General features: G+C 48.4%; 1 protein-coding gene across 1 annotated transcript in view; it reads left to right on the top strand.

Annotated features, from left to right (window-relative positions):
- Positions 1–7,777: 7,777 nt before the first annotated feature.
- CSNK2A1 (casein kinase 2 alpha 1) overlaps positions 7,778–24,238 on the top strand; it is a 235,371-nt gene continuing 218,910 nt past the window's right edge. The window contains 1 exon segment of the mRNA XM_030211651.1: positions 7,778–7,859. The gene's annotated coding sequence lies outside the window, so the exon portion shown is untranslated.

Here is a 24,238-nt window from a genome sequence, read left to right as displayed (position 1 = left end):
AGACTGTAGATGAAAAAGGCAATAAAAGGATCAAAGAAAAAGAGCAGGAAGTTGTGAGAAAAGCGAAGATACTTACCTGTAGCAGGTATTCTCCGAGGACAGCAGGCTGATTGGTCTCACATGTGGGTCAGCGTCCACGGCGGCCCAGGAACGGAGATTTATCCAGTAAAAATCCACAAAGCTTTGCGACAGCCTCCAGAACGCGGGACAGAAGCACTGCGCATGCGCGGCCATCTTCCCGCCTGCACGCGTCCATTCCTGCCTCAGTTATATCAAAAGCAAATAAAGAATAGAAACAACAACTCCAAAGGGGAGATGGGCAGGTTGGTGAGAACAATCAGCCTGCTGTCCTCGGAGAATACCTGCGACAGGTAAGTATCTTCGCTTTCTCCGAGGACAAACAGGCTGCTTGTTCTCACATGTGGGGTATCCCTAGCCCCCAGCCTCACTCAAAACAATGAACAATGGTCAATTGGGCCCCGCAATGGTGAGGACATAACAAAGATTGACCTACGAAGAAACATCTGAGAGTGCAGCCTGGAACAGAACAAAAAATGGGCCTAGGGGGGTGGAGCTGGATTCTAAACCCCGAACAGATTCTGCAGCACTGACTGTCCAAACCAACTGTCGCGTCGGGTATCCTGCTGAAGGCAGTAATGAGAGGTGAATGTGTGGACTCATGACCACGTCGCAGCCTTCCAAATCTCTTCTATAGTGACTGACTTCAAGTGGGCCTTGACGTGACCCTCAAAAGTCAGCCCAGCCTGGGCGTAAGTGAAGGAAATGCAATCTGCTAGCCAATTGGAAATGGTGCGTTTCCCGACAGCAACTCCCCTTCTGTTGGGATAGAAAGAAACAAACATTTGGGCGGACTGTCTGAAGGGGCTTGTCTGCTCCACATAGAAGGCCAATGCTCTCTTGCAGTCCAATGTATGCAACTGACATTCAGCAGGGTGGGTATTGTAAATAATTGCGTATTCCCACTAATTACTCTGACCTCATATCCTCCCAGACTGCTTTAAACAGTCTGGGTACTAACAAACTCCATAATCAGAAGGACTCACTGGGATAGAAGAAGATATTTTATTAGTACAGGTAATTAGGCATTCATATCAGGAATATGGTGGAATAGCTTTCGTGACACACAGCAGGTGCAGTCAGCCCTCTCTCTTCTGTCTTCTGCTCCCTACCCTAGCTGACACCCTTCTTATATATATTTCTGGTACCATTAATTCCTATGGACACTTACTTTCTCACTGGTCATCTTTGCATGTTATCAGCCAGTACCTTCTGTCAACAATCTTTGATTGCAATGATCTCATATGCTCCCAAGTTCATATTATCAGTTGATAGCAATGATTCTTAGTGTTCCCTAGCTTCCCCTCCAGCCCCCCTGGATGTTCCTGTGTGACCCACTGTTATCTGCTGTTAGCCAAAACATCTTTTGCCCATGCCTTTTTGCTACTGCCAGTCTCGCTATTGTTTATATAGCAGATTCCCCCTCCCTCTATCTGCTCTCAATTACCTCATTCCAGCATTTGCTGCAGTGAAACGTATCTCTGTCAGAGGTGATCTTTGATTTTTAGAGGCCTAGCTCTTAGCCTGAGCCCTTGGCCTGTATTTCACTGAGAGCAAGTGACAGCATATTTCTACAGTATGAGGACGGGGAAAGAAAGTTGGCAAGACAATTGACTGGTTCAGATGGAACTCCGACACCACCTTCAGCAAGAACTTAGGGTGGGTGCGTAAGGAGGACTACTCTGTTATGATGAAATTTAGTAAAGGGAGCATGGGCTACCAAGGCTTGAAGCTCACTGACTCTACGAGCTGAAGTAACAGCCACCAAGAAAATGACCTTCCAAGTCAAATACTTCAGATGGCAGGAATCCAGTGGCTCAAAAGGAGGTTTCATCAGCTGGGTGAGGACGACGTTGAGATCCCATGACACTGGTGGAGGATTGACAGGGGGCTTTGACAAAAGCAAACCTCTCATGAAGTGAACAACTAAAGGCTGTCCAGAGATAGGCTTACCCTCTACACGATAATGAAAAGCACTAATTGCACTAAGATGAACTCTTACAGAGTTAGTCTTGAGACCAGACTCTGACAAGTGTAGAAGGTATTCAAGCAGGGTCTGTGTAGGACAAAAGCAAGGATCTAGGGCCTTGCTGTTACACCAGTCGGCAAACCTCCTCCATTTAAAAGAGTAACACCTCTTCATGGAATCTTTCCTGGAAGCAAGCAAGACTCGGGAGACACCCTCAGAAAGCCCTAAGGAGGCGAAGTCTACGATCTCAACATCCAGGCCGTGAGAGCCTGAGACTGGAGGTTGGGATGCAGAAGCGCCCCTTCGTTCTGAGTGATGAGGGTTGGAAAACACTTCAATCTCCACGGTTCTTCGGAGGACAACTCCAGAAGAGGGAACCAAATCTGATGTGGCCAAAGGGCGCAATCAGAATCATCTTTCTGTGGTCTTGCTGGAGTTTCAACAAAGTCTTCCCCACCAGAGGTATGGGAGGATATGCATACAGAAGGCCCTTTCCCCAATGAAGGAGAAAGACATCTGATGCTAGTCTGTCATGAGCCTGAAGTCTGGAACAGAACTGAGGGACCTTGTGATTGAACTGAGTGGCAAAAAGATCCACCGAGGGGGTGCCCCACTCCTGGAAGATCTTGCGTACCACGCCCGAGTTCAGTGACCACTTGTGAGGTTGCATAATCCTGCTCAACCTGTCGGCCAGACTGTTTACGCCTGCGAGATACGTGGCGGAGAAACATGCTGTGACGGCGAGCCCAAAGCCACATCTGGACGGCTTCTTGACACAGGGGGCGAGATCCGGTGCCCCCTTGCTTGTTGGTGTAGTACATGGCAACCTGGTTGTCTGTCTGAACTTGAATACTTTGATTGGACAGCCCATCTCTGAAAGCCTTTAGAGCGTTCCAGATCGCTGGCAACTCCAGGAGATTGATCTGAAGACCTGATTCTTGGAGGGACCAAGCTCCCTGAGTGTGGAGCCCATCTACATGCGCTCCCCACCCCAGGAGAGATGCATCCGTGGTCAGCACTTTTTGAGGCCGAGGAATTTGGAAGGGACGTCCCAAGGTCAAATTGGATTGAATTTTCCACCACTGAAGGGAATTGTGAAAAGCGGTGTACAGCTGGACCACATCCTCTAGATTCCCCGCAGCTTGATACCACTGAGAAGCTAGGGTCCATTGAGCAGATCTCATGTGAAGGCGTGCCATGGGAGTCACATGAACTGTGGAGGCCATATGGCCTAGCAGTCTCAACATCTGCCGAGCTGTGAACTGCTGAGACGCTCTGGCCATGGAAACGAGAGACAGAAGGTTGTCTGCTCTCATCTCGGGAAGATAGGCCCAAGCTGTCTGAGAGTCCAGCAGAGCTCCTATGAATTCTAGTTGTTGAACTGGAAGAAGGTGGGACTTTGGGTAATTGATGACAAACCCTAGCAGCTCCAAGAGTCGAATAGTCATCTGAATGGACTGTAGAGCTCCTGCCTCTGAGGTGTTCTTCACCAGCCAATCATCGAGATAAGGGAACATATGTACTCCCAGTCTGCGTAGCGATGCTGCAACTACTGCTAGGCATTTTGTAAAAACCCTGGGCGCAGACGCGAGACCAAAGGGTAGCACACAATACTGGAAGTGCTGTGTTCCCAGATGGAATCGAAGATACTTCCTGTGAGCTGGAAGTATCGGAATGTGAGTGTAAGCATCCTTTAAGTACAGAGAGCATAGCCAATCGTTTTTCTGAATCATTGGAAGAAGGGTGCCCAGGGAAACCATCCTGAACTTTTCTCGGACCAGATATTTGTTCAGGGCTCTTAGGTCTAGGATGGGACGCCTCCCTCCTGTTTTCTTTTGCACAAGGAAGTACCTGGAATAGAATCCCAGCCCTTATTGCCCTAGTGGAACGGGCTCAACTGCATTGGCGCTGAGAAGGGTGGAGAGTTCCTCTGCAAGTATCTGCCTGTGCTGAAAGCTGAAGGACTGAGCTCCCAGTGGACAATTTGGAGGTCTGGAGATCAAATTGAGGGAGTACCTTAACTGGACTATTTGAAGAACCCACCGTTCGGAGGTTATGAGAGGCCACCTTTGGTGAAAAAGTTTTAACCTCCCCCTGACCAGCAGATCGTCCGGCACAGGTACTTTTATGGCGGCTATGCTTAGCTGGAGCCAGTCAAAAGCCTGTCCCTTGCTTTTGCTGGGGAGCTGCAGGGGCCTGTCTGGGCGCATGCTGTTGATGCGAACGAGCGCGCTGGGGCTAAGCCTGGGAAGGCTGTCGGGAAGGTGGATTGTACCTACGCTTATTGTAAGCATAGGGAGCAGGGGAGAGAGGAGGGTCGCTGGACATGGGTGGCTGGAGGGTGGGCAGGGGGAGAGGAGGGTCGCTGGACATGGGTGGCTGGAGGGGGGGCAGGGGAGAGAGGAGGGTGGCTGGAGGGGGGGCAGGGCAGAGAGGAGGGTCGCTGGACATGGGTGGCTGGAGGGGGGACAGGGCAGAGAGGAGAGTCGCTGGACATGGGTGGCTGGAGGGGGGGGGCAGGGGAGAGAGGAGGGTCACTGGACATGGGTGGCTGCTCACAGAGAGTCTGTGTATAGCACACATACTCTCTCACACTCTCTCTGTCTCACACACACTCTCTCTCACACACACTGTATCTGTGTGAAACACACTTTCTCTCTCTCACACTCACTGTGTCTCAGATACGCAGTCGCACACACTCTCATTCTCACACACACACTCTCTCAAACATACACACTCCGAGGAAAACCTTGCCAGCGCCCGTTTCATTTGTGTCAGAAACGAGCCTTTTTTTACTAGTAATGTGTATAATTCGTAGTCTAATGAGATGCACTACCGTTTTCCGATCCCCTTACCGTGGAAAACCTAACGGGAGGTCTGCACCTCTCGTTGGGGCTGCTGTGAGGGAATCGGAATTAAAAGGAGCTAGGGATTTTTTTTCTGGACGTTTGGCAGGGGTAATACTAGGGATGGTGACTGTTCTGGATTCAAGACGAAGATCTTGAAACCTAGCCCAACAGCTGCAACCCCTCCGAGCCCTAAACAAATACAGCGAGACACGACAGCATTGATCTTCTGTATTATTTTCCTTGCCCAGAGACATGTCTGTCGTGGGCTCTGTCTCTCCTCGAGCCTTTGCAAATGAGGGGCAAATTCTGTTCCCCCACCCATGGCAACCTGAAGTCTCTGGTTACTCTCCACTCTCCTAAATCAAGGAATGAGACACTGGCAGTGAGAAGCAAATACCAAACTAAAATTCACACAGCAAATTCTGTTCCACGTTATCTCATTACCCTGTAACTGAACAGGGAGACACCACGATTAAATTCAATCAACAGGATCTGGCTCTTTTGCTTCCCCCTGGCCCCACTCCACCTCACCTTAATAAAGAAGACCAAAAAGTGCAAAACAAGCTTCTCTCTTCCTTGGAAGCAGCTGCAAAAAAACAAAAAAAGGACTCAACATCTTGCAGGCAAAAATAAAAGCGAGGACCCAGGACTGTCCACCACCACCACTCCTTCCTTTGCTTTGCTTCAGGATTGGAGGAGGGAGGTCATAGGGCTGACTTTGATTCAGATGATTGGCTGCTGTCAACTAGGAAGTGAAGCGGGACTGCAGATGACCACGGCAAGCAGCAAGTAGAGTTGAGTGGTGATGAGCTCTTCTGCTGGCAAGTTGTAGTATTTGCTGTCTGCACAACTGTTTTTGGGCTAGTTTTTAACAGAGCTAAAGGACGGCCTTGGTATGCGCAGAGCAGTCAGCATAATGCTTGGCTGCTCTGCGCATGCTCAGCTGGCCGACTGGCTAGGAAGGAAATCCCATGCAAATGAGCTAGCAGTGCCTAGCTCATTTGCATGCGATTTCCTTGATGCATGCCGGTTTCTTACCGATTCGCTAAGGAATTGGTAAGGGCTTTAACGATTTTTTTTTAGTGCATCTATCCCTCAGAGAGCACTGCAGCCTGTGCTCCATGTGCTGGCTCCTGTGCTTGCCTTGATGGAGCTGTGGGCCATGGGATACTGCTGAGGCCTGGCTGATTGGGGAGCTTAACTGAAGGCTGATCCAGCAAAGGCCCAGTAACGTCTTCTCCAGCCCTGCTTACAGTGCACAGTTAAGGAAACCCAGCAGCCGAGCCACAGCACTGGAGGCATATTTTTCTGTGTGAACCGCGGGAGCACGGGGGAGGGGAGTAAAGCAAGGCAGGAGCCCTGAAATAGCGAGACTGACGAGACTCGGCAGTGAGAGCAGCAAAACACAGCACGGTTGCAGCAGCAGCACAGCGCTACAGCACCTGACTTCCTGACCTGGACCCAGACTAAAAACAATGAAGCAGGTTACCGCACTACCACAGGTAAGAGGATGAGACTGTCTGGAGAGCTGCTGATTTTCCTGACGGCTACCTAACTGCACGTGGCTGAGGCTGCTGCGGCAAAACTGAAAAGCTATGCATTCCCACTGCAACCTAACTGGCACCTAGAAGACCGACACCAATTGGAGGAGCATGGCAAAAATACACCCCTGAGTCTGTTAGTTTAAAGCAATGTGTGCAAAGTGATAAAATTGCTGAGAGAGAAAGAGAGAGAAGAAAGGGGGGTAAGAAGACGTCTCTAGCAACACTCTGTAACCCCTATTACTATGTAAGCCGCATTGAACCTGCTCTGAGTGGGAAAGCGCGGGGTACAAATGTAATAAATAAATAATAAAGAGCTGCAATAACAATGAGACCATGAAGCTGTAAAACTATGGACAAAGAGGGAAGAAAATGCAAACCAAGCAGAACCAACAATGGATAGAGGCTCAGCTGCTTGGGTGATGGAAATTTTTTAGAGAACTGTCATATGAAAATTAACAATGATGTATTAGGGGTTGGTAAATGTGACCAATATCCAACGAGAAACTTAGGGGCATACTTAATGTAACCAAAAAGAAAGGGTATATAACCTATAAACATTAAGGAGGGGTGTGCCTGTTGCTTCTAGAGGCACCCATTCTTGCAAGGGTGTATTTTGAAATAATAAATTAATTAATACTTGTTTGACCAAATCTGGTTTCATAAGTTCTTTTTGTATAAGTTCTCAGGTTATGGGGGCTATTTATAACAAGGCCAATACAAAGTACAAACCCATCCTACTGCACCAGGGTTTATTATCTTTATATACTACTTTTCCTGCAGATTACAGGTAGAAACCTGCTTGAGCTTTTCCAGCCCACGTTAGAAGCTCTTTACACCCACATGACTTATTATGTCCTGTAAAAGCTGACTGCATTCTCAATGTGTACGCACAGTACACATCAACAAACCATTACTACCCGGAGAGAAATAGTGAGGGCAGGATTTATAAAGCGTGTTCTGTTATTTTGGGTAGAAGGGGAATAAACTACCCCCTCCTTTTTTTTTTTTTTTTGTTTTAATTAAGAAGCTAGACTACAGGATATTGGCAATAGGAAACTACCATTCCCAGGCTTCCCTCCGGCTAAAGGAAGATGCATCTGAGCTTGCTGAGCGGCCTTAGTTTCTTTGAACCTGTTCGGTACTAAATGAAGTAAACTGCAGCAGTACTGAGAAATCGTCCAAACTGAATATCATCTAAAGGCTGCTGCAGAACGAAAAAGGAAGGCACGGTCTCGCGAAGCTCCACCCCGCACAGCCGCCGGAATGTCGTCGCTGCAGAGCACTGGGGAATGCCACATTTCCGGTTCCGGCTAGCCTCGCTCTAGTCCTTGCGGCTGGCGGCCGGGAGTGGTGTGTCTTTCGCCATATTGTCTGTGTAATCCTGATAGGAGGGAGAGTGGCGGCTGTTCCGGGCAGCAGGTAGAGGGGTCTGGGCGGGTCTATACTTCAGTGCTCTCTGCAAGAAAGGATTGATGCTGGCTGAGGTTAGGGTCCTTTAAACAGGTCAGGAGCACGCTTCTTTTCGAGAGGCCCTGCTTTGGAATTGATTTTATAGAGGTTGGGTGTCGGGTCGCATGTATTGACCAGTGACTTGGGGGGGGGGGGGGGGATAGAAAGTGGCACTAATGCGGTAGAAGATTCCTAGGGAGGGGGGAGCACCGGGGCATGCGGAGGCTGTTGTGGGAGGCCAGGTTGTGATTTTGCAGATTATGGGAAGGGATGGCAGTCAAAGAACCTCGATTGCTAGCTGATAGGCCAAGTAGTTGCTGCTTTAAAGGCCAGAAGGTGACTTAGACTTTTGAGTTTACATCTTGATGCTTTAAACAGAGATTAACGAGAAGTTGGGAGTCTCGGATATTGGATGTAAAAGTTTTTCTGTAGGGATGCTATATTATTTTGTAATAGGACATTCTAATAAAAGTAATCAAAACGTAGTGTTCAGCTATTTGACCAAAACAGACCTGCATCTGTCATGACCTGACTTTGCAAGTGGGGGATCTTTCAAAGTTGGAGCTTTGTGCTTTCTGTAAGTTTGAGGTTTATGCTGTATGAAAATTTTTATAGGGGGAGTAAGGAGGTTTTAATTTTTAATTTTGTTCTTGGTTCTCTTTCAAATTCAAGATGATTTGGTTTGGGAGTAATTTCATTTTGAAGCAATCTCATTTTAACACCTCAGTTATGAATTGTTTTCTGCCAAGGAAGAAATTGAGCATTAGAACTGGCATTTTCTAAGATCAGTACTTCTATCAGTTTATTCTCCCCTCCCCCCAATTCATCGCCCATAAGTCTATGTTCTTGTGGGGTTGAATAGTAGATGAGAACTTTTTCTTTCAAAGAAAAATGTTGGAAATCAACCTCTTTTATACTTGTTCTTTTTGCTCTCTCTCAGATTCCATTCAAATAGAATTGTAAAGGAGTCTTTCTGGAAAAAAAATCTTGCTACTTTTAAGAAAGGTATTACTTATTGCGATGATTACAGCACTTATTTTTTTAGAAACATTACACTGCCACAATTTTGGTTGTAAATGGTTCATAATAAAGATATGAATTACTGTATTTGGTCAGACCAAAGGTCTGTCTGTCATAGTATCCTGCTTCCAATACTGGCCAAGCCAGGTCATAAGTATCTGGCAGACTCCCCAAAACTAGCAGCATTCCTTGCTACCTACCCCAAGAGATAAATTAACTTTCCCTGGGCCTATCTTAATAGGGTTGAAGGATGTTATCTTCAGGAATTTGTCCAAATCTTTTTTTAAACCCAGCTATGCTAATTGCTTTGCCGCATCTTATAGCATTGCGTTCTGGACCATAACTATGCTTTGAGTGAAAAAATATTTCCTTCTATTTTAAAATATTTTATAATTTCTTGGTATGTACCCCAGTCTTTTTTACTTTTGAAAGAGTAAACATTCAATGTGCATTTATCCCTTTCACTCTACTCAAGATTTTGTAGATGTTTTTCATATCTCCCCTCAGTTGTCTCTTCTCTAAGCTGAAGAACCCTATCTTCTTTAGCCCGAAAGTCATTCTAGCCCCTTGATCATTTTGGTCATCTTGCTCTGTACCTTTTCTAATTTTCAAATATATATTTTTGAGATGTGGAAACCAAAATAGTGCACAATACTTACAATTACCTTGAAACAATAAAGCAGTTCAAACTGTGCCATTGGTCCTTTGTATTCTGTAGGAGACAAAAGGTTCTTCTAGTTTTATTTCTTTAGCATTACCATCTTATATTTGTCATACACCATCAACAATCATGTAATCAAATAAGAGTATAAATATTGTATTCCATTATGCTCTAAAAATAAGATAAGAAAAAATACAGCTTATAAAAATCTGTTATTAAGCAGATCCAAAAGCTTGACAGCCGTGTCTTTATTTACTTTTTAATAAAGTCATGTCTGGCAAGCAACAAGTTTCCTGCCAGCAGAACAGAATTATGTAAAGTCAAGAAGCATTAGTCCACAAGCAGTGAGCCATGAATGGCTCATGGGGCAGCCACATGTGTGTTGGTTTAAATGGTGTGAGCCTTAAATGGAGTGAGGTTACTCGTGCCACCCCTGGGCCATCCCAAGGCAATGGAGGGATAAGTGACTTTCTTAAGGCCACATTGAGCTGCCGTGGGATTTGAATTGGGCTTTCCAGTTTCCAGCCTTTTGCTCTGTTAGGCCACTCCCTGCCCCCACTTTCACAATATTAGGACAACTTGCGCAAGATTTGAGTGTCTACATAAAATATTATTGTGTCAGAGGTTGCAGATAATTAGGCTCATGTCCTTAAGTCTTCTTGGGGTCTTCTTTCAGCTGGGAATCCATCACACCAGAAAGTGTCCAGTGTGCAATGTTAACTCAGTATGAAGGGCAGCACTTAGTAATCTTACTATGTCTGCAGCCCCATTTGTGCAGTCAAAAGTATGTGACCCCCCCCCCCCCCCCATGTTTATGGAGGGCCTGCCCAGGTCGTGAGCCACTAGGGATCATGACCTACAGGTCGGGAAATTGATTTGTCCAATCTCACTGTGGCAAGCACAGTTATCTGTGAAAGCAAAATTATATCACATACAAAGCACACCCTTTACAGCGTCTTATAAAGAAGGTGTGAAGGCAGTGGTCTCGTCAGTCCTCCCTGTTGAGGGTAAAGGCTAAGACACAGAAGCTCACAGCCTGGAGATGAATGTGGGGGTGTTGAGAGCATTTTGGCTTGCTCGACCTTGGGCTGACTTCCAAGGGCTGCTGAGCAGAGATGGTGTCCCATCTGTCAAAGAACAGAAGAAGTGTCTTCAGCAGCATACTGGCTAATCTACTGGAGAGGGCTTTAAACTAGAATCATTGGAGCAGATTGGTCAAAACCCTCAGGTAAGTGAAGCATTACATACTTCTACAGAAATGGGAGGGGGGGGGGGGCAATATTTGGAAAGCAGTATATACAAATGTCTGTAGTATGGGAAATAAGGTTCTGGATCTAGAGACTATGATGGAAGAGGCTGATTTGGATTTACTGGCAGTCCTGGAGACAAGGTTCACAGAAAACCATGACAGGGATATAGTTATACCGGGCTATAATCTATTCAGGAAAGGAAGGGAAAGGGAGTAACATATGTTAAAGATATTAAAGCCACACAATTACAGGACCTACAGGGCAAGGAAGAGGCACTTTGAGTCAATTTGGAAAGAGAGTTTGGAAAATGTATTTACATTGGTGTTATATACAGGCCTCTTTTACAGAAGTGGACAGATTTAATTGAAGACATTCAAAATATAGCTGTGAAAGGGAAGTAGTTTAGATTATTCAGTTACAGCAGTGTTTCCCAAGTCCAGTCCTGGATGTACCAGTCAGGCTTTCATGATATCCACAATGAATGTGCATGAACTTAATTTGCATACACTGCCTCCATTATATACAGACCTCTTTCTTGCATATTCATTGTGGATATCCTGAAAACCTGGTAAGGGGATCTCCAGGACCGGACTTGGGAAACACTGATTTATAGAATATCCTAAAAATAGGGAGGTCTGGATTCTTTCTAAGGAGAACTGTTCCAGCAGTTGGTAATGGAACCCATGTGGAATGGTGCCATACTGGACTTCCATTACGTAGCTTCCCACTACTGAATTCCAGAACCTCTGGGATAGTTGTGTCCATAAACAGCAGGTGGAGATAAAGAACTGAAAACTGAGCTGAGATGTTTTCTTGGCATCTAGTCCAGCTCCTCAGAATTTCTGTCTCCAGCAGGTGGATGGGCACACTTTTCAGCCTCTGGTTCTGAGTGATTTGCTGCTAGTCCAGTTGGCCAACTGATCTTCAGTTGAGCTTTGCGGATTCTCTTCCTTCACTAATCCCCCGTTTCCTGTGGAGCTGTTTTTGGTAAAAAAAAAAAATGTAAAAAAGAGGTTTACTGGAGAGTGTGGAATCAGGGCCGCCGAGAGACTGGGCCGGGCCCAGGGCAAGGCCACCCCCGAGATCGTCATCGCTGCTGCCTCTGGGCCGCCATGCCGCACTCCCCACCTGCCTCCCTCGTCCGCCACCGGGCCGGGCCCTCTGCATTGAAATCATCACAACGCCTCACCTATCACCTCGCTCTGTGACTGAAAGCGCAGCAGCAACAGATTGGATTCGCCTCCCTTCAGGCCTTCCCTCCCTTTGTCCCGCCCTCGCGGAAGTTACATCAGACGAGGACGGGACACAGGGAGGGAAAGCCTGAAGGGAGGCGAATTCGATCTGCCGCTGCTGTGCTTTCAGTCATGGAGGTGACAGGTGAGGCACTGTGATAATTTCAATTTAGGGGGCCCGGCCTGGTGGCGGGCGGGTGGGGACTGCGGCGGCCTCGGGGTGGGGTCGAGGGTGGGTGAGATCGGGGACTTAGGCGCCCGGCCCCCCTTGGAGACCTGGGGAATTTTGTCCCCCCTGCCCCCCACCCCCTCTCGGCGGTCCTGTTTGGGATAGTTTCAGTTTATTTCTCATCCAGCTTAAGGCTTGTGCAGACTGTGACCTTGGGGGGAGCAGCCGGCAGTGGTAAGGTAGATTAAAGTTTGACTAAGAACCGCTTGGAGGGCTTCAAGTTGTATGTGGTGCAGGGGATGGATCCTGACTCATCGCTTGGGACTTGTGAGGCGCTGTACCAGTCAGGGTGAATGGTGACTCCCACGGAGGCAGTTAAGCGGTTTTCCCGCTGTGTGATCTCTAGCTAGCGTCAGGGTGGTGCAGTGCATACAAGCTGGGAATCAAACAGGATGTAGGGGAAAGAGTTGGCAGTAGCACGTCTTCTAATTTGGCGCTGCATCCGAATATACCAGGGACTTTGGGCTCTCCGGCAGGGCTGGTGTGCGGTTTGATGCAGGAAAGCGTGGGAACAGGTGCAGTTTTTTTTTTTTTTGGGGGGGGGGGGGGCGACTGACAGTGAGGATTAGTCTCTGATAACACATGGAACACAGCCACCATTTTACAACCTCGGGGCCTGACAGATCACTCAGCTGCATCGGGATCTTTTTCTCTGGAATTTATATTGCTCTTACACTAGGCCTGTTTACTGAAGCAGGGACAGTCAGAGTTACTGCAAGGTGCTTCAGGTTTTCACCCTGGTGCCCCTCCAGCTTCTGAGAGATCTCATTTAGCCTCATCTGTCCACTCATGGAGGTCTACCTCTGCTTCTCTCTTTTTATCTGATGTGACTTCAGTCTATTCAGTCTATTCCATCATTGAAGGAGCTGTTAGAGGAGAGAGCTCTGTCCTGAGGATGGGGATGACCCGAGTACTGTTTCATAGACAGGAGCTTGGTATATTTATTTCTGAGGCATTGGCGGTGCTTTCCGTTGAGGGGCCTTCTACTTCGGTGTTAGGAGTGTTCCATCTTCTTGGATCATGAGTGGGCTTAGAGGTCCTTCAAAGGCCTTCATCGGAATCCAGACATTCAAGACCTGATTACAGCAGAATGGGTCTCACCAGATGTGGGGCTGAGAGTGAGAAGAGCCATGGTTCAGGTTGTGGCTTTGGTCTGTTTCAGAAGCTGACTGCAGAAGAATCTCTCACTTGTGGCTCACCTGGATATTATTCAGTTCTTGTAAGGAGCAGGCCACTTGCTCCCTCCTTTTGTACAACATGTCCAGTGAAGTCTTAATTTAGTCCTTTAGGCTCTTCAGGAGCCTCCTTTTGAGCCAGTCCAAAAGGCCGCTCTGAAAGATCTTATGCTAAAGATGGTGTTCTTGGTGGTTGTGCCATTGGCACGTTGGGTTTCAGAGCTTCAGGCGCTCTTGTCGAGATCCCATTCTTCGCTTTTTTGTTGGCGGGGTCTCCCTGTGCACTGTTCCTTCCTTTTTCCAAAAGTTGTATCAGCATTTCATCTCAGTCGGTGGAGCTTCTGTCCTTTCGCAGAGAGGACAAAGAGGCTTGGTATTCCTTGAAGCTTCTCGATGTGCGTAGAGTCCTCAGATATCTGAAAATCACAAATGAGTTTCTCAAATCAGACACACTGGTTATTGGAAAGTAGAGATTTGGTCTTATAGCTTCCAAGCCCACATTTGCTAGATGGCTAAAGGAGACTATTGTGCCATGCTATTTGCTTGCAGGGAAGCAGGCTCCTCAAACCTTGCAGGCTCATTCTTTGAGTCATACAGCAACATCCTGGCCGGAGACTACCTTACTGTCTCTGGCTGATATTAGCAAGGCAGCGACGTGGTTGACGCTGCATACCTTTGCCAACTACTACAGGGTGGACTTTGTGGTGAACCTGGAAGCCATTTTTGGGGGGCTTCAGTCCTTAGGGTGGTGGTGCCAGGATCCCACTCTGATTGCTTTGGAACATCCCACAGGTTCTGGAATAGTGGGAAGCTACGTAATGGAAGGAGAAACTAGGTCTTACCTGATAATTTTCATTTCTTGAGTTCTTCCTACTATTCCAGAGGCTTTCCAAGGTTTCTGATGTGTTATTTGACCCATTGCTTTGCACCGACTAAATGACTATCACCTTGCATGGTGCTTCCTGCATATCTCTTGTTCTCTACAAGTTGTCTAGAGGTCCACACATGTTACTTCGTCTGGTTAATATTAAGTTAACGAGGAGTTTAAGGTGAGTTTCTCTTTACTGCTTGTCTATGTAAATACTGAGGAGCTGGACTGGATGCAAAGAGGTCTCAGCTCGGTTTTCAGTTCTCTATCCATCTGCTGGTTGGACACAACCATCCCACAGGTTCTGGAATAGTGGGAAGGACTAATGGGAAGAAAAATATCGGATAAGACCTCATTTCTCCTTAGTGTTTACGATCTTATAGTGGTTTATCACCTGACGTCCAGTGATTACCGGACGATGTGCTTTAATATTAATAGAAGTGTGGAGAGGGTTTATTCAAAAGTGAAGGTTCTAGACTTGGAAAACCTAACATTACCTCAAGGAGTTGTCTCAATGGGAAAATCTGGAAGAGGTAGGAAAGCAGTGGACAAAACTGAAAGGAACTATTGTAAGGGCAACAAGCCTTTTTGTAAGGAAGGTAGATAAAAAGTGAGCAGGAAAGGCCACTTTGTTTTTCAAAAGTAGTAGCTGAAAAGTTAAGGAAAAAGAAGTAAGCTTTCATAAACTACAAGAGATTGTAGAAAGAAGTAGACAGGTTCTATCTGGAAAAGCTAAGAGAAATTGATAGAGTAGTCAGGAAAGCAAAGATGTAGGTGGAAGAAAAATAGCCAATACAGTAAAATGGGGGGGGGGGGGGGGGGGGGGACAAAACATTTTGTGGATATGTTTTAGGAGGAAGGTGGAAAACAAAACAGCAGATCAATTAAACATCCAAACAATTTATTAATGATACTGTGTACCAGAAAAATGCCTGACACAGGCTGTGTTTCGCCCAAATGGGCTGCGTCAGGGGCTAAAAATAGACAAACATATAAAATCATGAATATAAAATATGTAAAACATAATATATCATGCATCATCAAATTATTAAAATATATATAAATTATAAATAATGAATAATGATGATGATACATATAAAATCAAATAAAAAAAATACCATTCACCATGAAACTATACCCACTTACTAACCTAATAAAGAATACATGAATATGGTAGCTCTTAAATCAATGAACATATATCAACATATACATATAATAATAAAACATGAAATTATAAAATATGAGATTATAAAACATGAAAATATAATATATATATATATATATATAACAAGAGATCCATCTATAACGGAATATTGTAAGCTCTTTGAGCAGGGACTGTCCTTCTATGTTTGAATTGTACAGCGCTGCGTAACCCTAGTAGCGCTTTAGAAATGGTTGTTGTTGTTGTTGAAATATATTGATATACAATAAAACATAAAATGATAAAACATATTGTATATAACAGGCTATCCAAATGTCAAGGAAACAATTGAATTTAAAAATTAAAAAATAGGACAGGTACCTAAAATGGAAAACTTCCAATAGGAACAACTGTGTAAAAGAATAAAAATATAGATGAATATGAAAACATCATAAAAGTTATATGAAAATGACTGCATAATAAAAGATACTGAAAAAATGAAAAAATAAATATAGTAAAAATAAAAATGAAAGGCTAACAGAGAGAGCAGTAGCGACTGGCTAACTATAGAGTCAAATACTCACTTGCAATGTGCCACTAAAGAATCAATTACTCACTTGCAATATCCATAAAAGAAAAACCAGCACATCCAGAATATCCCTAAATTTATTTTATTTATTTGTTGCATTTGTATCCCGCATTTTCCCACCTCTTTGCAGCCTCAATGTGGCTTACATGCTACCGTAATCGGCGTTGACCGATTCCGGTGTGAACAAATACAAGGTGTGAGTAATATCAAGGTGATGATATGGTAGAGTGAGATACATGTATGGTAAAGACAGTTGGGGAGAACATCGTTAGGGAAAGGAAGAGTTAGTTTATGTCCGTTACGATCTTTGGTTACGTTTATGTCGCAAATGTCCAGTTTTTTTTATGTTGGGTCAATGGGCTATGCCCTTCTGAACAGTTCTGTTTTTTGTGCTTTCCGGAAATTCAAGTGGTCGAGTGTGGTTTTTACTGCTTTTGGTAGTGCGTTCCACAGTTGGGCACTCAGGTAGGAAAAGCTGGATGCGTAAGTGGATTTGTATTTGAGTCCTTTGCTGCTTGGGTAGTGGAGGTTTAGGTATGATCGTGCTGATTTTATGGTGTTTCTGAGTGGCAGGTCATTGAGGTCTGTCATGTATTCCAGTGCCTCGCCGTAGATGATTTTGTGCACTGTCGTGCAGATTTTGAATACGATGCGTTCCTTAATTGGAAGCCAGCGCAATTTTTCTCGGAGTGGTTTGGTGCTGTCAGAACATGTTTTTCCAAATATAAGCCTTGCTGCTGTGTGTTGGGTGGCTTGAAGTTTCTTTATGATTTGTTCTTTGCATCCCGCATAGATTCCATTACAGTAGTCTGCGTGACTTAGTACCATTGACTGTACCAGATTGTGAAATATTGCCCTCGGGAAGAATGGTCTCGCACGTTTTAGTTTCCACATTGAGAGAAACATTTTTTTATGGTGATTTTAGCTTGGGACTCTAGTTGGAGGTTTCGGTCAATTGTTACTCAGAGTTTTCAGGCTGTCTGAGATAGGGAGGATGTATCCTGGGGTGTTAATGTTGGTGGGTTTGTGTCAGGTTCTCAGGTTCAGAGCCCGCGGGGCCGGGCTCTAGAGCAAACGTGAGCCCTTGGGCTGCTGACGAGGAGCGACAGCAGCAGGCAAAACCCACCAACCAACACTGGGTAAGCACACCGGCAGGGACTGCAGGCACTGCCCAGCGAACCGGAACACATGGACTGGAATCCCCCGGACTGGAGGACACAGGACTGGAACACACACCGGACCGGAACACACTGGACTGGAGCATCTTGACTGGAACTACAACTCACTCCAGACTCAGCATCTTGACTGGAACTACAACTCGATCCAGCCTCAGCATCTTGACTGGAACTACAACTCGATCCAGACTCAGCATCTTGACTGCCAATGCTGCAACTCACTCCAGACTCAGCATCTTGACTGGAACTACAACTAGATCCAGACTCAGCATCTTGACTGGAACTGCAACTCGATCCAGACTCAGCATCTTGACTGGAACTACAACTCGATCCAGACTCAGCATCTTGACTGCCAATGCTGCAACTCACTCCAGACTCAGCATCTTGACTGGAACTACAACTAGATCCAGACTCAGCATCTTGACTGGAACTGCAACTCGATCCAGACTCAGCTTCCATATCATCAAGCTGATCAATCCATAGACTGGTGGGTTGTGTCCATCTACCAGCAGGTGGAGATAGAGAGCAAACTTTTGCCTCCCTATATGTGGTCATGTGCTGCCGGAAACTCCTCAGTATGTTCTCTATCTCAGCAGGTGGTGGTCACACACAGCAGCAGCTCTGGCTAGGCCTCCAAGCCTAATTTTTAGGTTTTGTTGAGTGCCTGAGGTTGAGGGCTCTTTTGAGCAAGTGCAAACCTGGTGGTGCCAGGTCCCTCCTTTTCTCCCCCCTCCCGCTGGCTCCGTTAAAAAAAAAAAAAAAAAAAAATTTTGAACGTCCTTAAAGGCGTTTATTTCGACGTTTATTTAAGCGTCTATTGCAGCTACTCACTGGGACACCAGGTCGTTACAACTCGGAGCGGACAGCAGGTAATTTTTACCTTTTTATAGCGGGCAGGGGGTTCCCCGATTCTTCTCCTCGTGGCATATGGCGTCGGAGGGCGAGGGCGCAAAGGGTCGCTCCCCGGGTCGCTTGAGCGCTTCTAGAGGGGATGCGGGGGTCTTAAAGCCTGATTCGCCCTTGTTGGGTGACAGTTTCGTGACCGATGAATGTCCCGGTCCTTCCTCCGGCGTGGCGGTTTTTCCCGCCATAAACGCCCATCCCCCGCTCCTCGCCTCTGCCATCTTGGCCGGCCACGCGGCTCGGACGGCTTCTTCTTGGGCCGCCCTTGAGGTTGGAGACATTAATGCCATGAACGCCCTTAATTTGGGCGACGGCACAGAAGCGGCTAAAGTTAAGAGCCGTTCTTCCCGCGGGGCTCCTTCGCGGAGTTTCGCGCCGGACGCCATTTTGGATGCGCAGCATGTCTCTCCCCCGCTATTGCGAGCGCCGGTTGAGGGTGCGTCTAGGGCTGTTGCCCAGGCTGCGGAAGTGCACAGTCTGGGGGGTTTCTCCCCCGAGTTTGTTTTGCTGCTGCATCAGGCCTTCCTCATGCACAACGCTGCCCCTGCTCCCTCGTCTGGTAAAGAGGTTGAGGTTCCCAGAGGTAAACGCCCTCGGGTTGATTCCCAGGCCTTGGAGGAATTTGTCTCCTCCGATGTAGATGAGGGCAGCGTGTCTGAGGTCTCCCAACGGTCCTTTGCGGATTCCTTGGAGGAGACGGATCCCCGCTCGGATGGAGCGGATGACCCCTCTGCAGCGCGGCTTTTTAGCCCAGAGGATTTGCCCAACCTGTTGTTACAGGCCATGGACACTTTGAAGATTTCCTCTCCGGAGGACGTCTCTCCCTCAGCCCCTGTTGGCTCTGCCATTATGCTGGGGACGAAGCGCCCGCCTAGAACCTTCCACGTGCATGATGCCATGCACGCCTTAATTTCGGCTCAATGGGATGTCCCAGAAGCGAGCCTTAAAGTGGCTAGGGCTATGTCCCGCCTCTATCCTTTGGCTGTGAGTGAACGTGAGGCCTATCTGTGGCCTACCGTGGATTCTTTAATCACTGCGGTGACTAAGAAAACGGCGTTGCCGGTGGAAGGTGGCACGGCCCTAAAGGACGCCCAAGACAGAAGATTGGAGGCGGCCTTAAGGTCGTCCTTTGAGGCGGCTGCTTTAAGTTTGCAGGCCTCAGTTTGCGGCTCCTATGTGGCCAGGGCGTGCCTGACTATGGTGCAGCGGGCTTCCCCCTCGGATCATTCCTTGAGGGCTGATTGGCCGGCCCTGGAATCGGGCTTAGCCTATTTGGCAGACTTGCTGTATGATGTCTTGAGGGCCTCAGCGAAAGGCATGGCTCAGACAATCTCTGCGCGGCGGTGGCTTTGGCTGAAACATTGGTCTGCTGACCACGCCTCTAAATCCCGCCTGGCTAGGTTGCCTTTTAAAGGCAAGCTGCTCTTTGGGGTCGAGCTGGACAAAATCGTGACCGATCTCGGCACGTCTAAGGGCAAGAAATTACCAGAGGTCAGGGCTCGGGCTAGTACTCGTCCCGGTACCTCCAGAGGACGGTTGCAGGAAGCCCGTCGGTACCGCCCGGGCAGGTCGGGTTCCTCTGCCCCCTCTTCCTTCAAGAGGAATTTCTCCCCCAAGCAGCATTCCTTTCGCAGAGACCGCCGTCCCGGAGGTGCTCCCTCCGGTCCTCCCCCAGGGTCTCGTACCCAATGACGGGGTCTTGGTCCACGCCCCAGTGCAGATTGGAGGACGGCTGTCCTCGTTTCTGGGCGAGTGGACCACAATAACTTCAGACGCGTGGGTGCTGGAAGTCATCAGAGACGGCTACAAACTAGAGTTCTGCCGACCCTTAAAAGACGGGTCTGTACTCTCTCCCTGCAAGTCTCCGGTCAAAGCTGTGGCAGTGCAGCAGACCTTGGACAATCTGATCCGCCTGGGCGCGGTCGTTCTGGTGCCAGAAAGTCAGCTTGGCAAGGGACGTTACTCCATTTACTTTGTGGTACCAAAGAAAGGAGGTTCTGTCCGGCCTATCCTCGACCTCAAAGGGGTCAATCGGGCCTTGAAAGTGCGGCACTTTCGCATGGAGACTCTCCGCTCTGTTATAGCGGCAGTGAAGGCAGGAGAGTTCCTGGCATCCTTGGACATCAAGGAAGCGTACCTGCATATTCCCATCTGGCCTCCTCATCAACGCTTTCTGCGTTTTGCAGTCCTGGGACGACACTTCCAGTTCAGAGCCCTCCCTTTCGGGTTGGCTACTGCTCCGCGGACCTTTTCCAAAGTAATGGTGGTCATCGCGGCCTTCCTACGAAAGGAAGGGGTACAAGTCCATCCTTATCTGGACGACTGGTTGATCCGAGCCCCCTCTTATGCAGAGTGCGGCAAAGCTGTGGACCGGGTAGTTGCTCTTTTGAGCTCCCTGGGATGGATCATCAACTGGGAGAAGAGCCAGCTGCGCCCGACTCAGTCCCTGGAGTACCTGGGAGTTCGATTCGACACCCAAGTGGGCAGAGTGTTCCTGCCAGACAATCGGATTGTCAAACTTCAGGCTCAGGTGGACCAGTTCCTAGTAGCCTCTCCCCTTCGGGCTTGGGACTATGTGCAGCTGTTGGGCTCTATGACGGCCACGATGGAAGTTGTGCCCTGGGCCAGGGCTCATATGAGACCACTTCAACACTCTTTACTGCAGCGCTGGACTCCGATGTCGGAGGATTATGCTGTGCGCCTTCCCTTGGACCCAGCAGTGCGCAAGGCGCTGAGCTGGTGGATGCAGACAGACAAGTTGTCTGCGGGAATGCCTCTGGTGACCCCAGAGTGGATTGTCGTCACGACGGACGCCTCGTTGTCGGGCTGGGGAGCCCACTGCTTGGGAAGGACAGTGCAGGGGCTCTGGTCTCCTGCAGAGGCAAAGTGGTCTATCAACCTCCTGGAACCCAGAGCCATTCGGTTGGCGCTTTTGGAGTTCATCCCGGAACTGGTGTTGAAGCCTGTACGGGTCCTGTCGGACAATGCCACGGCTGTGGCCTATGTCAACCGCCAGGGAGGTACCAAGAGCGCCCCTCTAGCCAAGGAGGCTATGAATCTTTGCCAGTGGGCGGAAGCGAACCTGGAGCAGCTTTCAGCGGCCCACATTGCCGGAGTCATGAATGTCAAGGCGGACTTTCTCAGTCGCCATACCTTGGAGCCCGGAGAGTGGCAGCTATCTGCTCAGGCGTTCTTGGACATCACGAAGCGCTGGGGCCAGCCGAGCCTAGATCTGATGGCGTCATCGGCCAATTGCCAAGTGCCGCGCTTTTTCAGCAGAGGACGGGACCCTCGATCCCTGGGAGTAGATGCTCTTCTCCAACAGTGGCGGACACAAGAGCTTCTCTATGTGTTCCCGCCCTGGCCCATGTTGGGCAGGGTGCTAGACCGGGTGGCAAAGCATCCCGGCAGGGTAATCCTGGTGGGTCCGGATTGGCCCAGGCGTCCCTGGTATGCGGACTTGATCAGGCTCTCAGTCGACGATCCTCTGCGGCTGCCAGTGGAGCAGGGCCTGTTACATCAGGGTCCCGTGGTGATGGAGGATCCCTCCCCCTTTGGTCTTACAGCCTGGCTATTGAGCGGCAGCGTCTGAGGAAGAAGGGCTTCTCAGACAAGGTCATCGCCACTATGCTGAGAGCGAGGAAGCGCTCTACTTCTACTGCTTACGCCAGGGTTTGGCGTATCTTTGCAGCGTGGTGTGAAGCAGGCTCACTTTCTCCCTTCACTGCTCCAATTTCTTCAGTGTTGGCGTTCCTGCAAGAAGGTCTGGAGAAAGGCCTGTCGCTCAGTTCCCTTAAAGTCCAGGTAGCGGCTCTGGCTTGCTTCAGGGGCCGCCTGAAGGGTGCTTCCCTGGCTTCGCAGCCAGATGTGGTGCGCTTTCTCAAGGGAGTTAATCACCTGCGCCCTCCTCTGCACTCAGTGGTGCCTGCGTGGAATCTCAACCTGGTACTAAGAGCATTGCAGAAGCCGCCTTTTGAACCCTTGTCGAGGGCATCTCTGAAAGACCTGACGTTGAAAGCAGTCTTTTTGGTGGCTATCACTTCAGCCAGAAGAGTTTCCGAGCTCCAGGCGCTCTCATGTCGAGAGCCTTTTCTGCAGTTCACTGAGGCAGGGGTGACTATTCGCACAGTGCCTTCCTTCCTGCCCAAGATTGTTTCTCGCTTCCATGTGAATCAGCAGCTCTGTCTCCCTTCCTTTCGTAGGGAGGACTACCCAGAGGAGTACTCTGCTCTTAAATATCTGGATGTGAGACGAGTCATCATCAGATACTTGGAAGTGACCAATGATTTCCGGAAATCGGATCATCTGTTTGTCCTGTTTGCAGGTCCTCGTAAGGGTCTGCAGGCTGCTAAGCCTACAGTGGCAAGATGGGTCAAGGAAGCCATTGCAGCGGCTTATGTGGCCGCGGGGAAGATGCCGTCTATCCAGCTGAAGGCTCACTCCACGAGAGCTCAGGCGGCCTCGATGGCAGAGGCCGGATCTGTTTCCTTGGAAGAGATATGCAAGGCGGCAACTTGGGCTTCGGCTCATACATTCTCCAAGCATTACCGTTTGACTGTGGCTGCACGGGCGGAGGCCCGGTTTGGAGCTTCAGTGTTGAGGTCAGGGATTTCAATGTCCCGCCCTGGGTGAGTACTGCTTCGGTACATCCCACCAGTCTATGGATTGATCAGCTTGATGATATGGAAGGTAAAATTATGTATAATCATACCTGATAATTTTCTTTCCATTAATCATAGCTGATCAATCCATAGCCCCTCCCAGATATCTGTACTGTTTTTATTCTGGTTGCATTTCAGGTTCAAGTTTAGTCTTCAGTTACTTCAGAAAGACTTCGTGTTCAAGTTTTTTCACTTGGATTCTTCAAGAGTTAAGACGAGTTTGTGTTACAGTGAGCTGCTGCATTCCTCTCCCCTCCTTTTTACGGGGCTGGATTGAGACTTAAAATTCTGCCGGCACTCCCTCCCGCTTCGTGCGGCTGTAGGGCAGCTTTGTACCCCTCCCGCTTCGGCGGTGTTAGGGTCAGTCAGCTCCTCCCGCGGTTGCGGTTGCAGGATAAGCCAGATCCCCCCGCATCGGCGGGTGTGATGTCCCTCCCCCGCTCCGCGGGGATGAGCTGGACGGATTCCCCTCCCCCACTTGTGTGGGGATGAGCTGAGTTAATTCCCCTCCCCCGTTTCGGCGGTGGTGAGCTGGGCAGAGTGTCCCTTCGTGGGTGTAATTCTCTAAGTGCTGAGTCCTGTGGATGGAGCTTTGATATCGACATACTGAGGAGTTTCCGGCAGCACATGACCACATATAGGGAGGCAAAAGTTTGCTCTCTATCTCCACCTGCTGGTAGATGGACACAACCCACCAGTCTATGGATTGATCAGCTATGATTAATGGAAAGAAAATTATCAGGTATGATTATACATAATTTTACCATCTTGACTGGAACTACAACTCGATCCAGACTCAGCATCTTGACTGGAACTGCAACTCGATCCAGACTCAGCATCTTGACTGGAACTCCAACTCGATCCAGACTCAGCATCTTGACTGCCAATGCTGCAACTCACTCCAGACTCAGCATCTGGACTGGAACTGCAACTCGATCCAGACTCAGCATCTTGCCTGGAACTCCAACTCGATCCAGACTCAGCATCTTGCCTGGAACTGCAACTCGATCCAGACTCAGCCTCTTGACTGGAACTGCAACTCGATCCAGACTCAGCCTCTTGCCTGGAACTGCAACTCGATCCAGACTCAGCCTCTTGCCTGGAACTGCAACTCGATCCAGACTCAGCCTCTTGACTGGAACTGCAACTCGATCCAGACTCAGCCTCTTGACTGGAACTGCAACTCGATCCAGACTCAGCCTCTTGACTGGAACTGCAACTCGATCCAGACTCAGCCTCTTGACTGGAACACCAACTCGATCCAGACTCAGCATCTTGACTGGAACACCAACTCGATCCAGACTCAGCATCTTGACTGGAACACCAACTCGATCCAGGCTCAGCATCTTGCCTGGAACTGCAACTCGATCCAGGCTCAGCATCTTGCCTGGAACTGCAACTCGATCCAGGCTCAGCATCTTGACTGGAACACCAACTCGATCCAG

The sequence above is a fragment of the Microcaecilia unicolor genome, chromosome 8, assembly GCF_901765095.1.
Source record: "Microcaecilia unicolor chromosome 8, aMicUni1.1, whole genome shotgun sequence".
Classification (NCBI taxonomy): Eukaryota; Metazoa; Chordata; class Amphibia; order Gymnophiona; family Siphonopidae; genus Microcaecilia; species Microcaecilia unicolor.
Note: the sequence above shows the minus strand (reverse complement) of the source record. Positions and strands in the feature narration are given on the sequence as shown.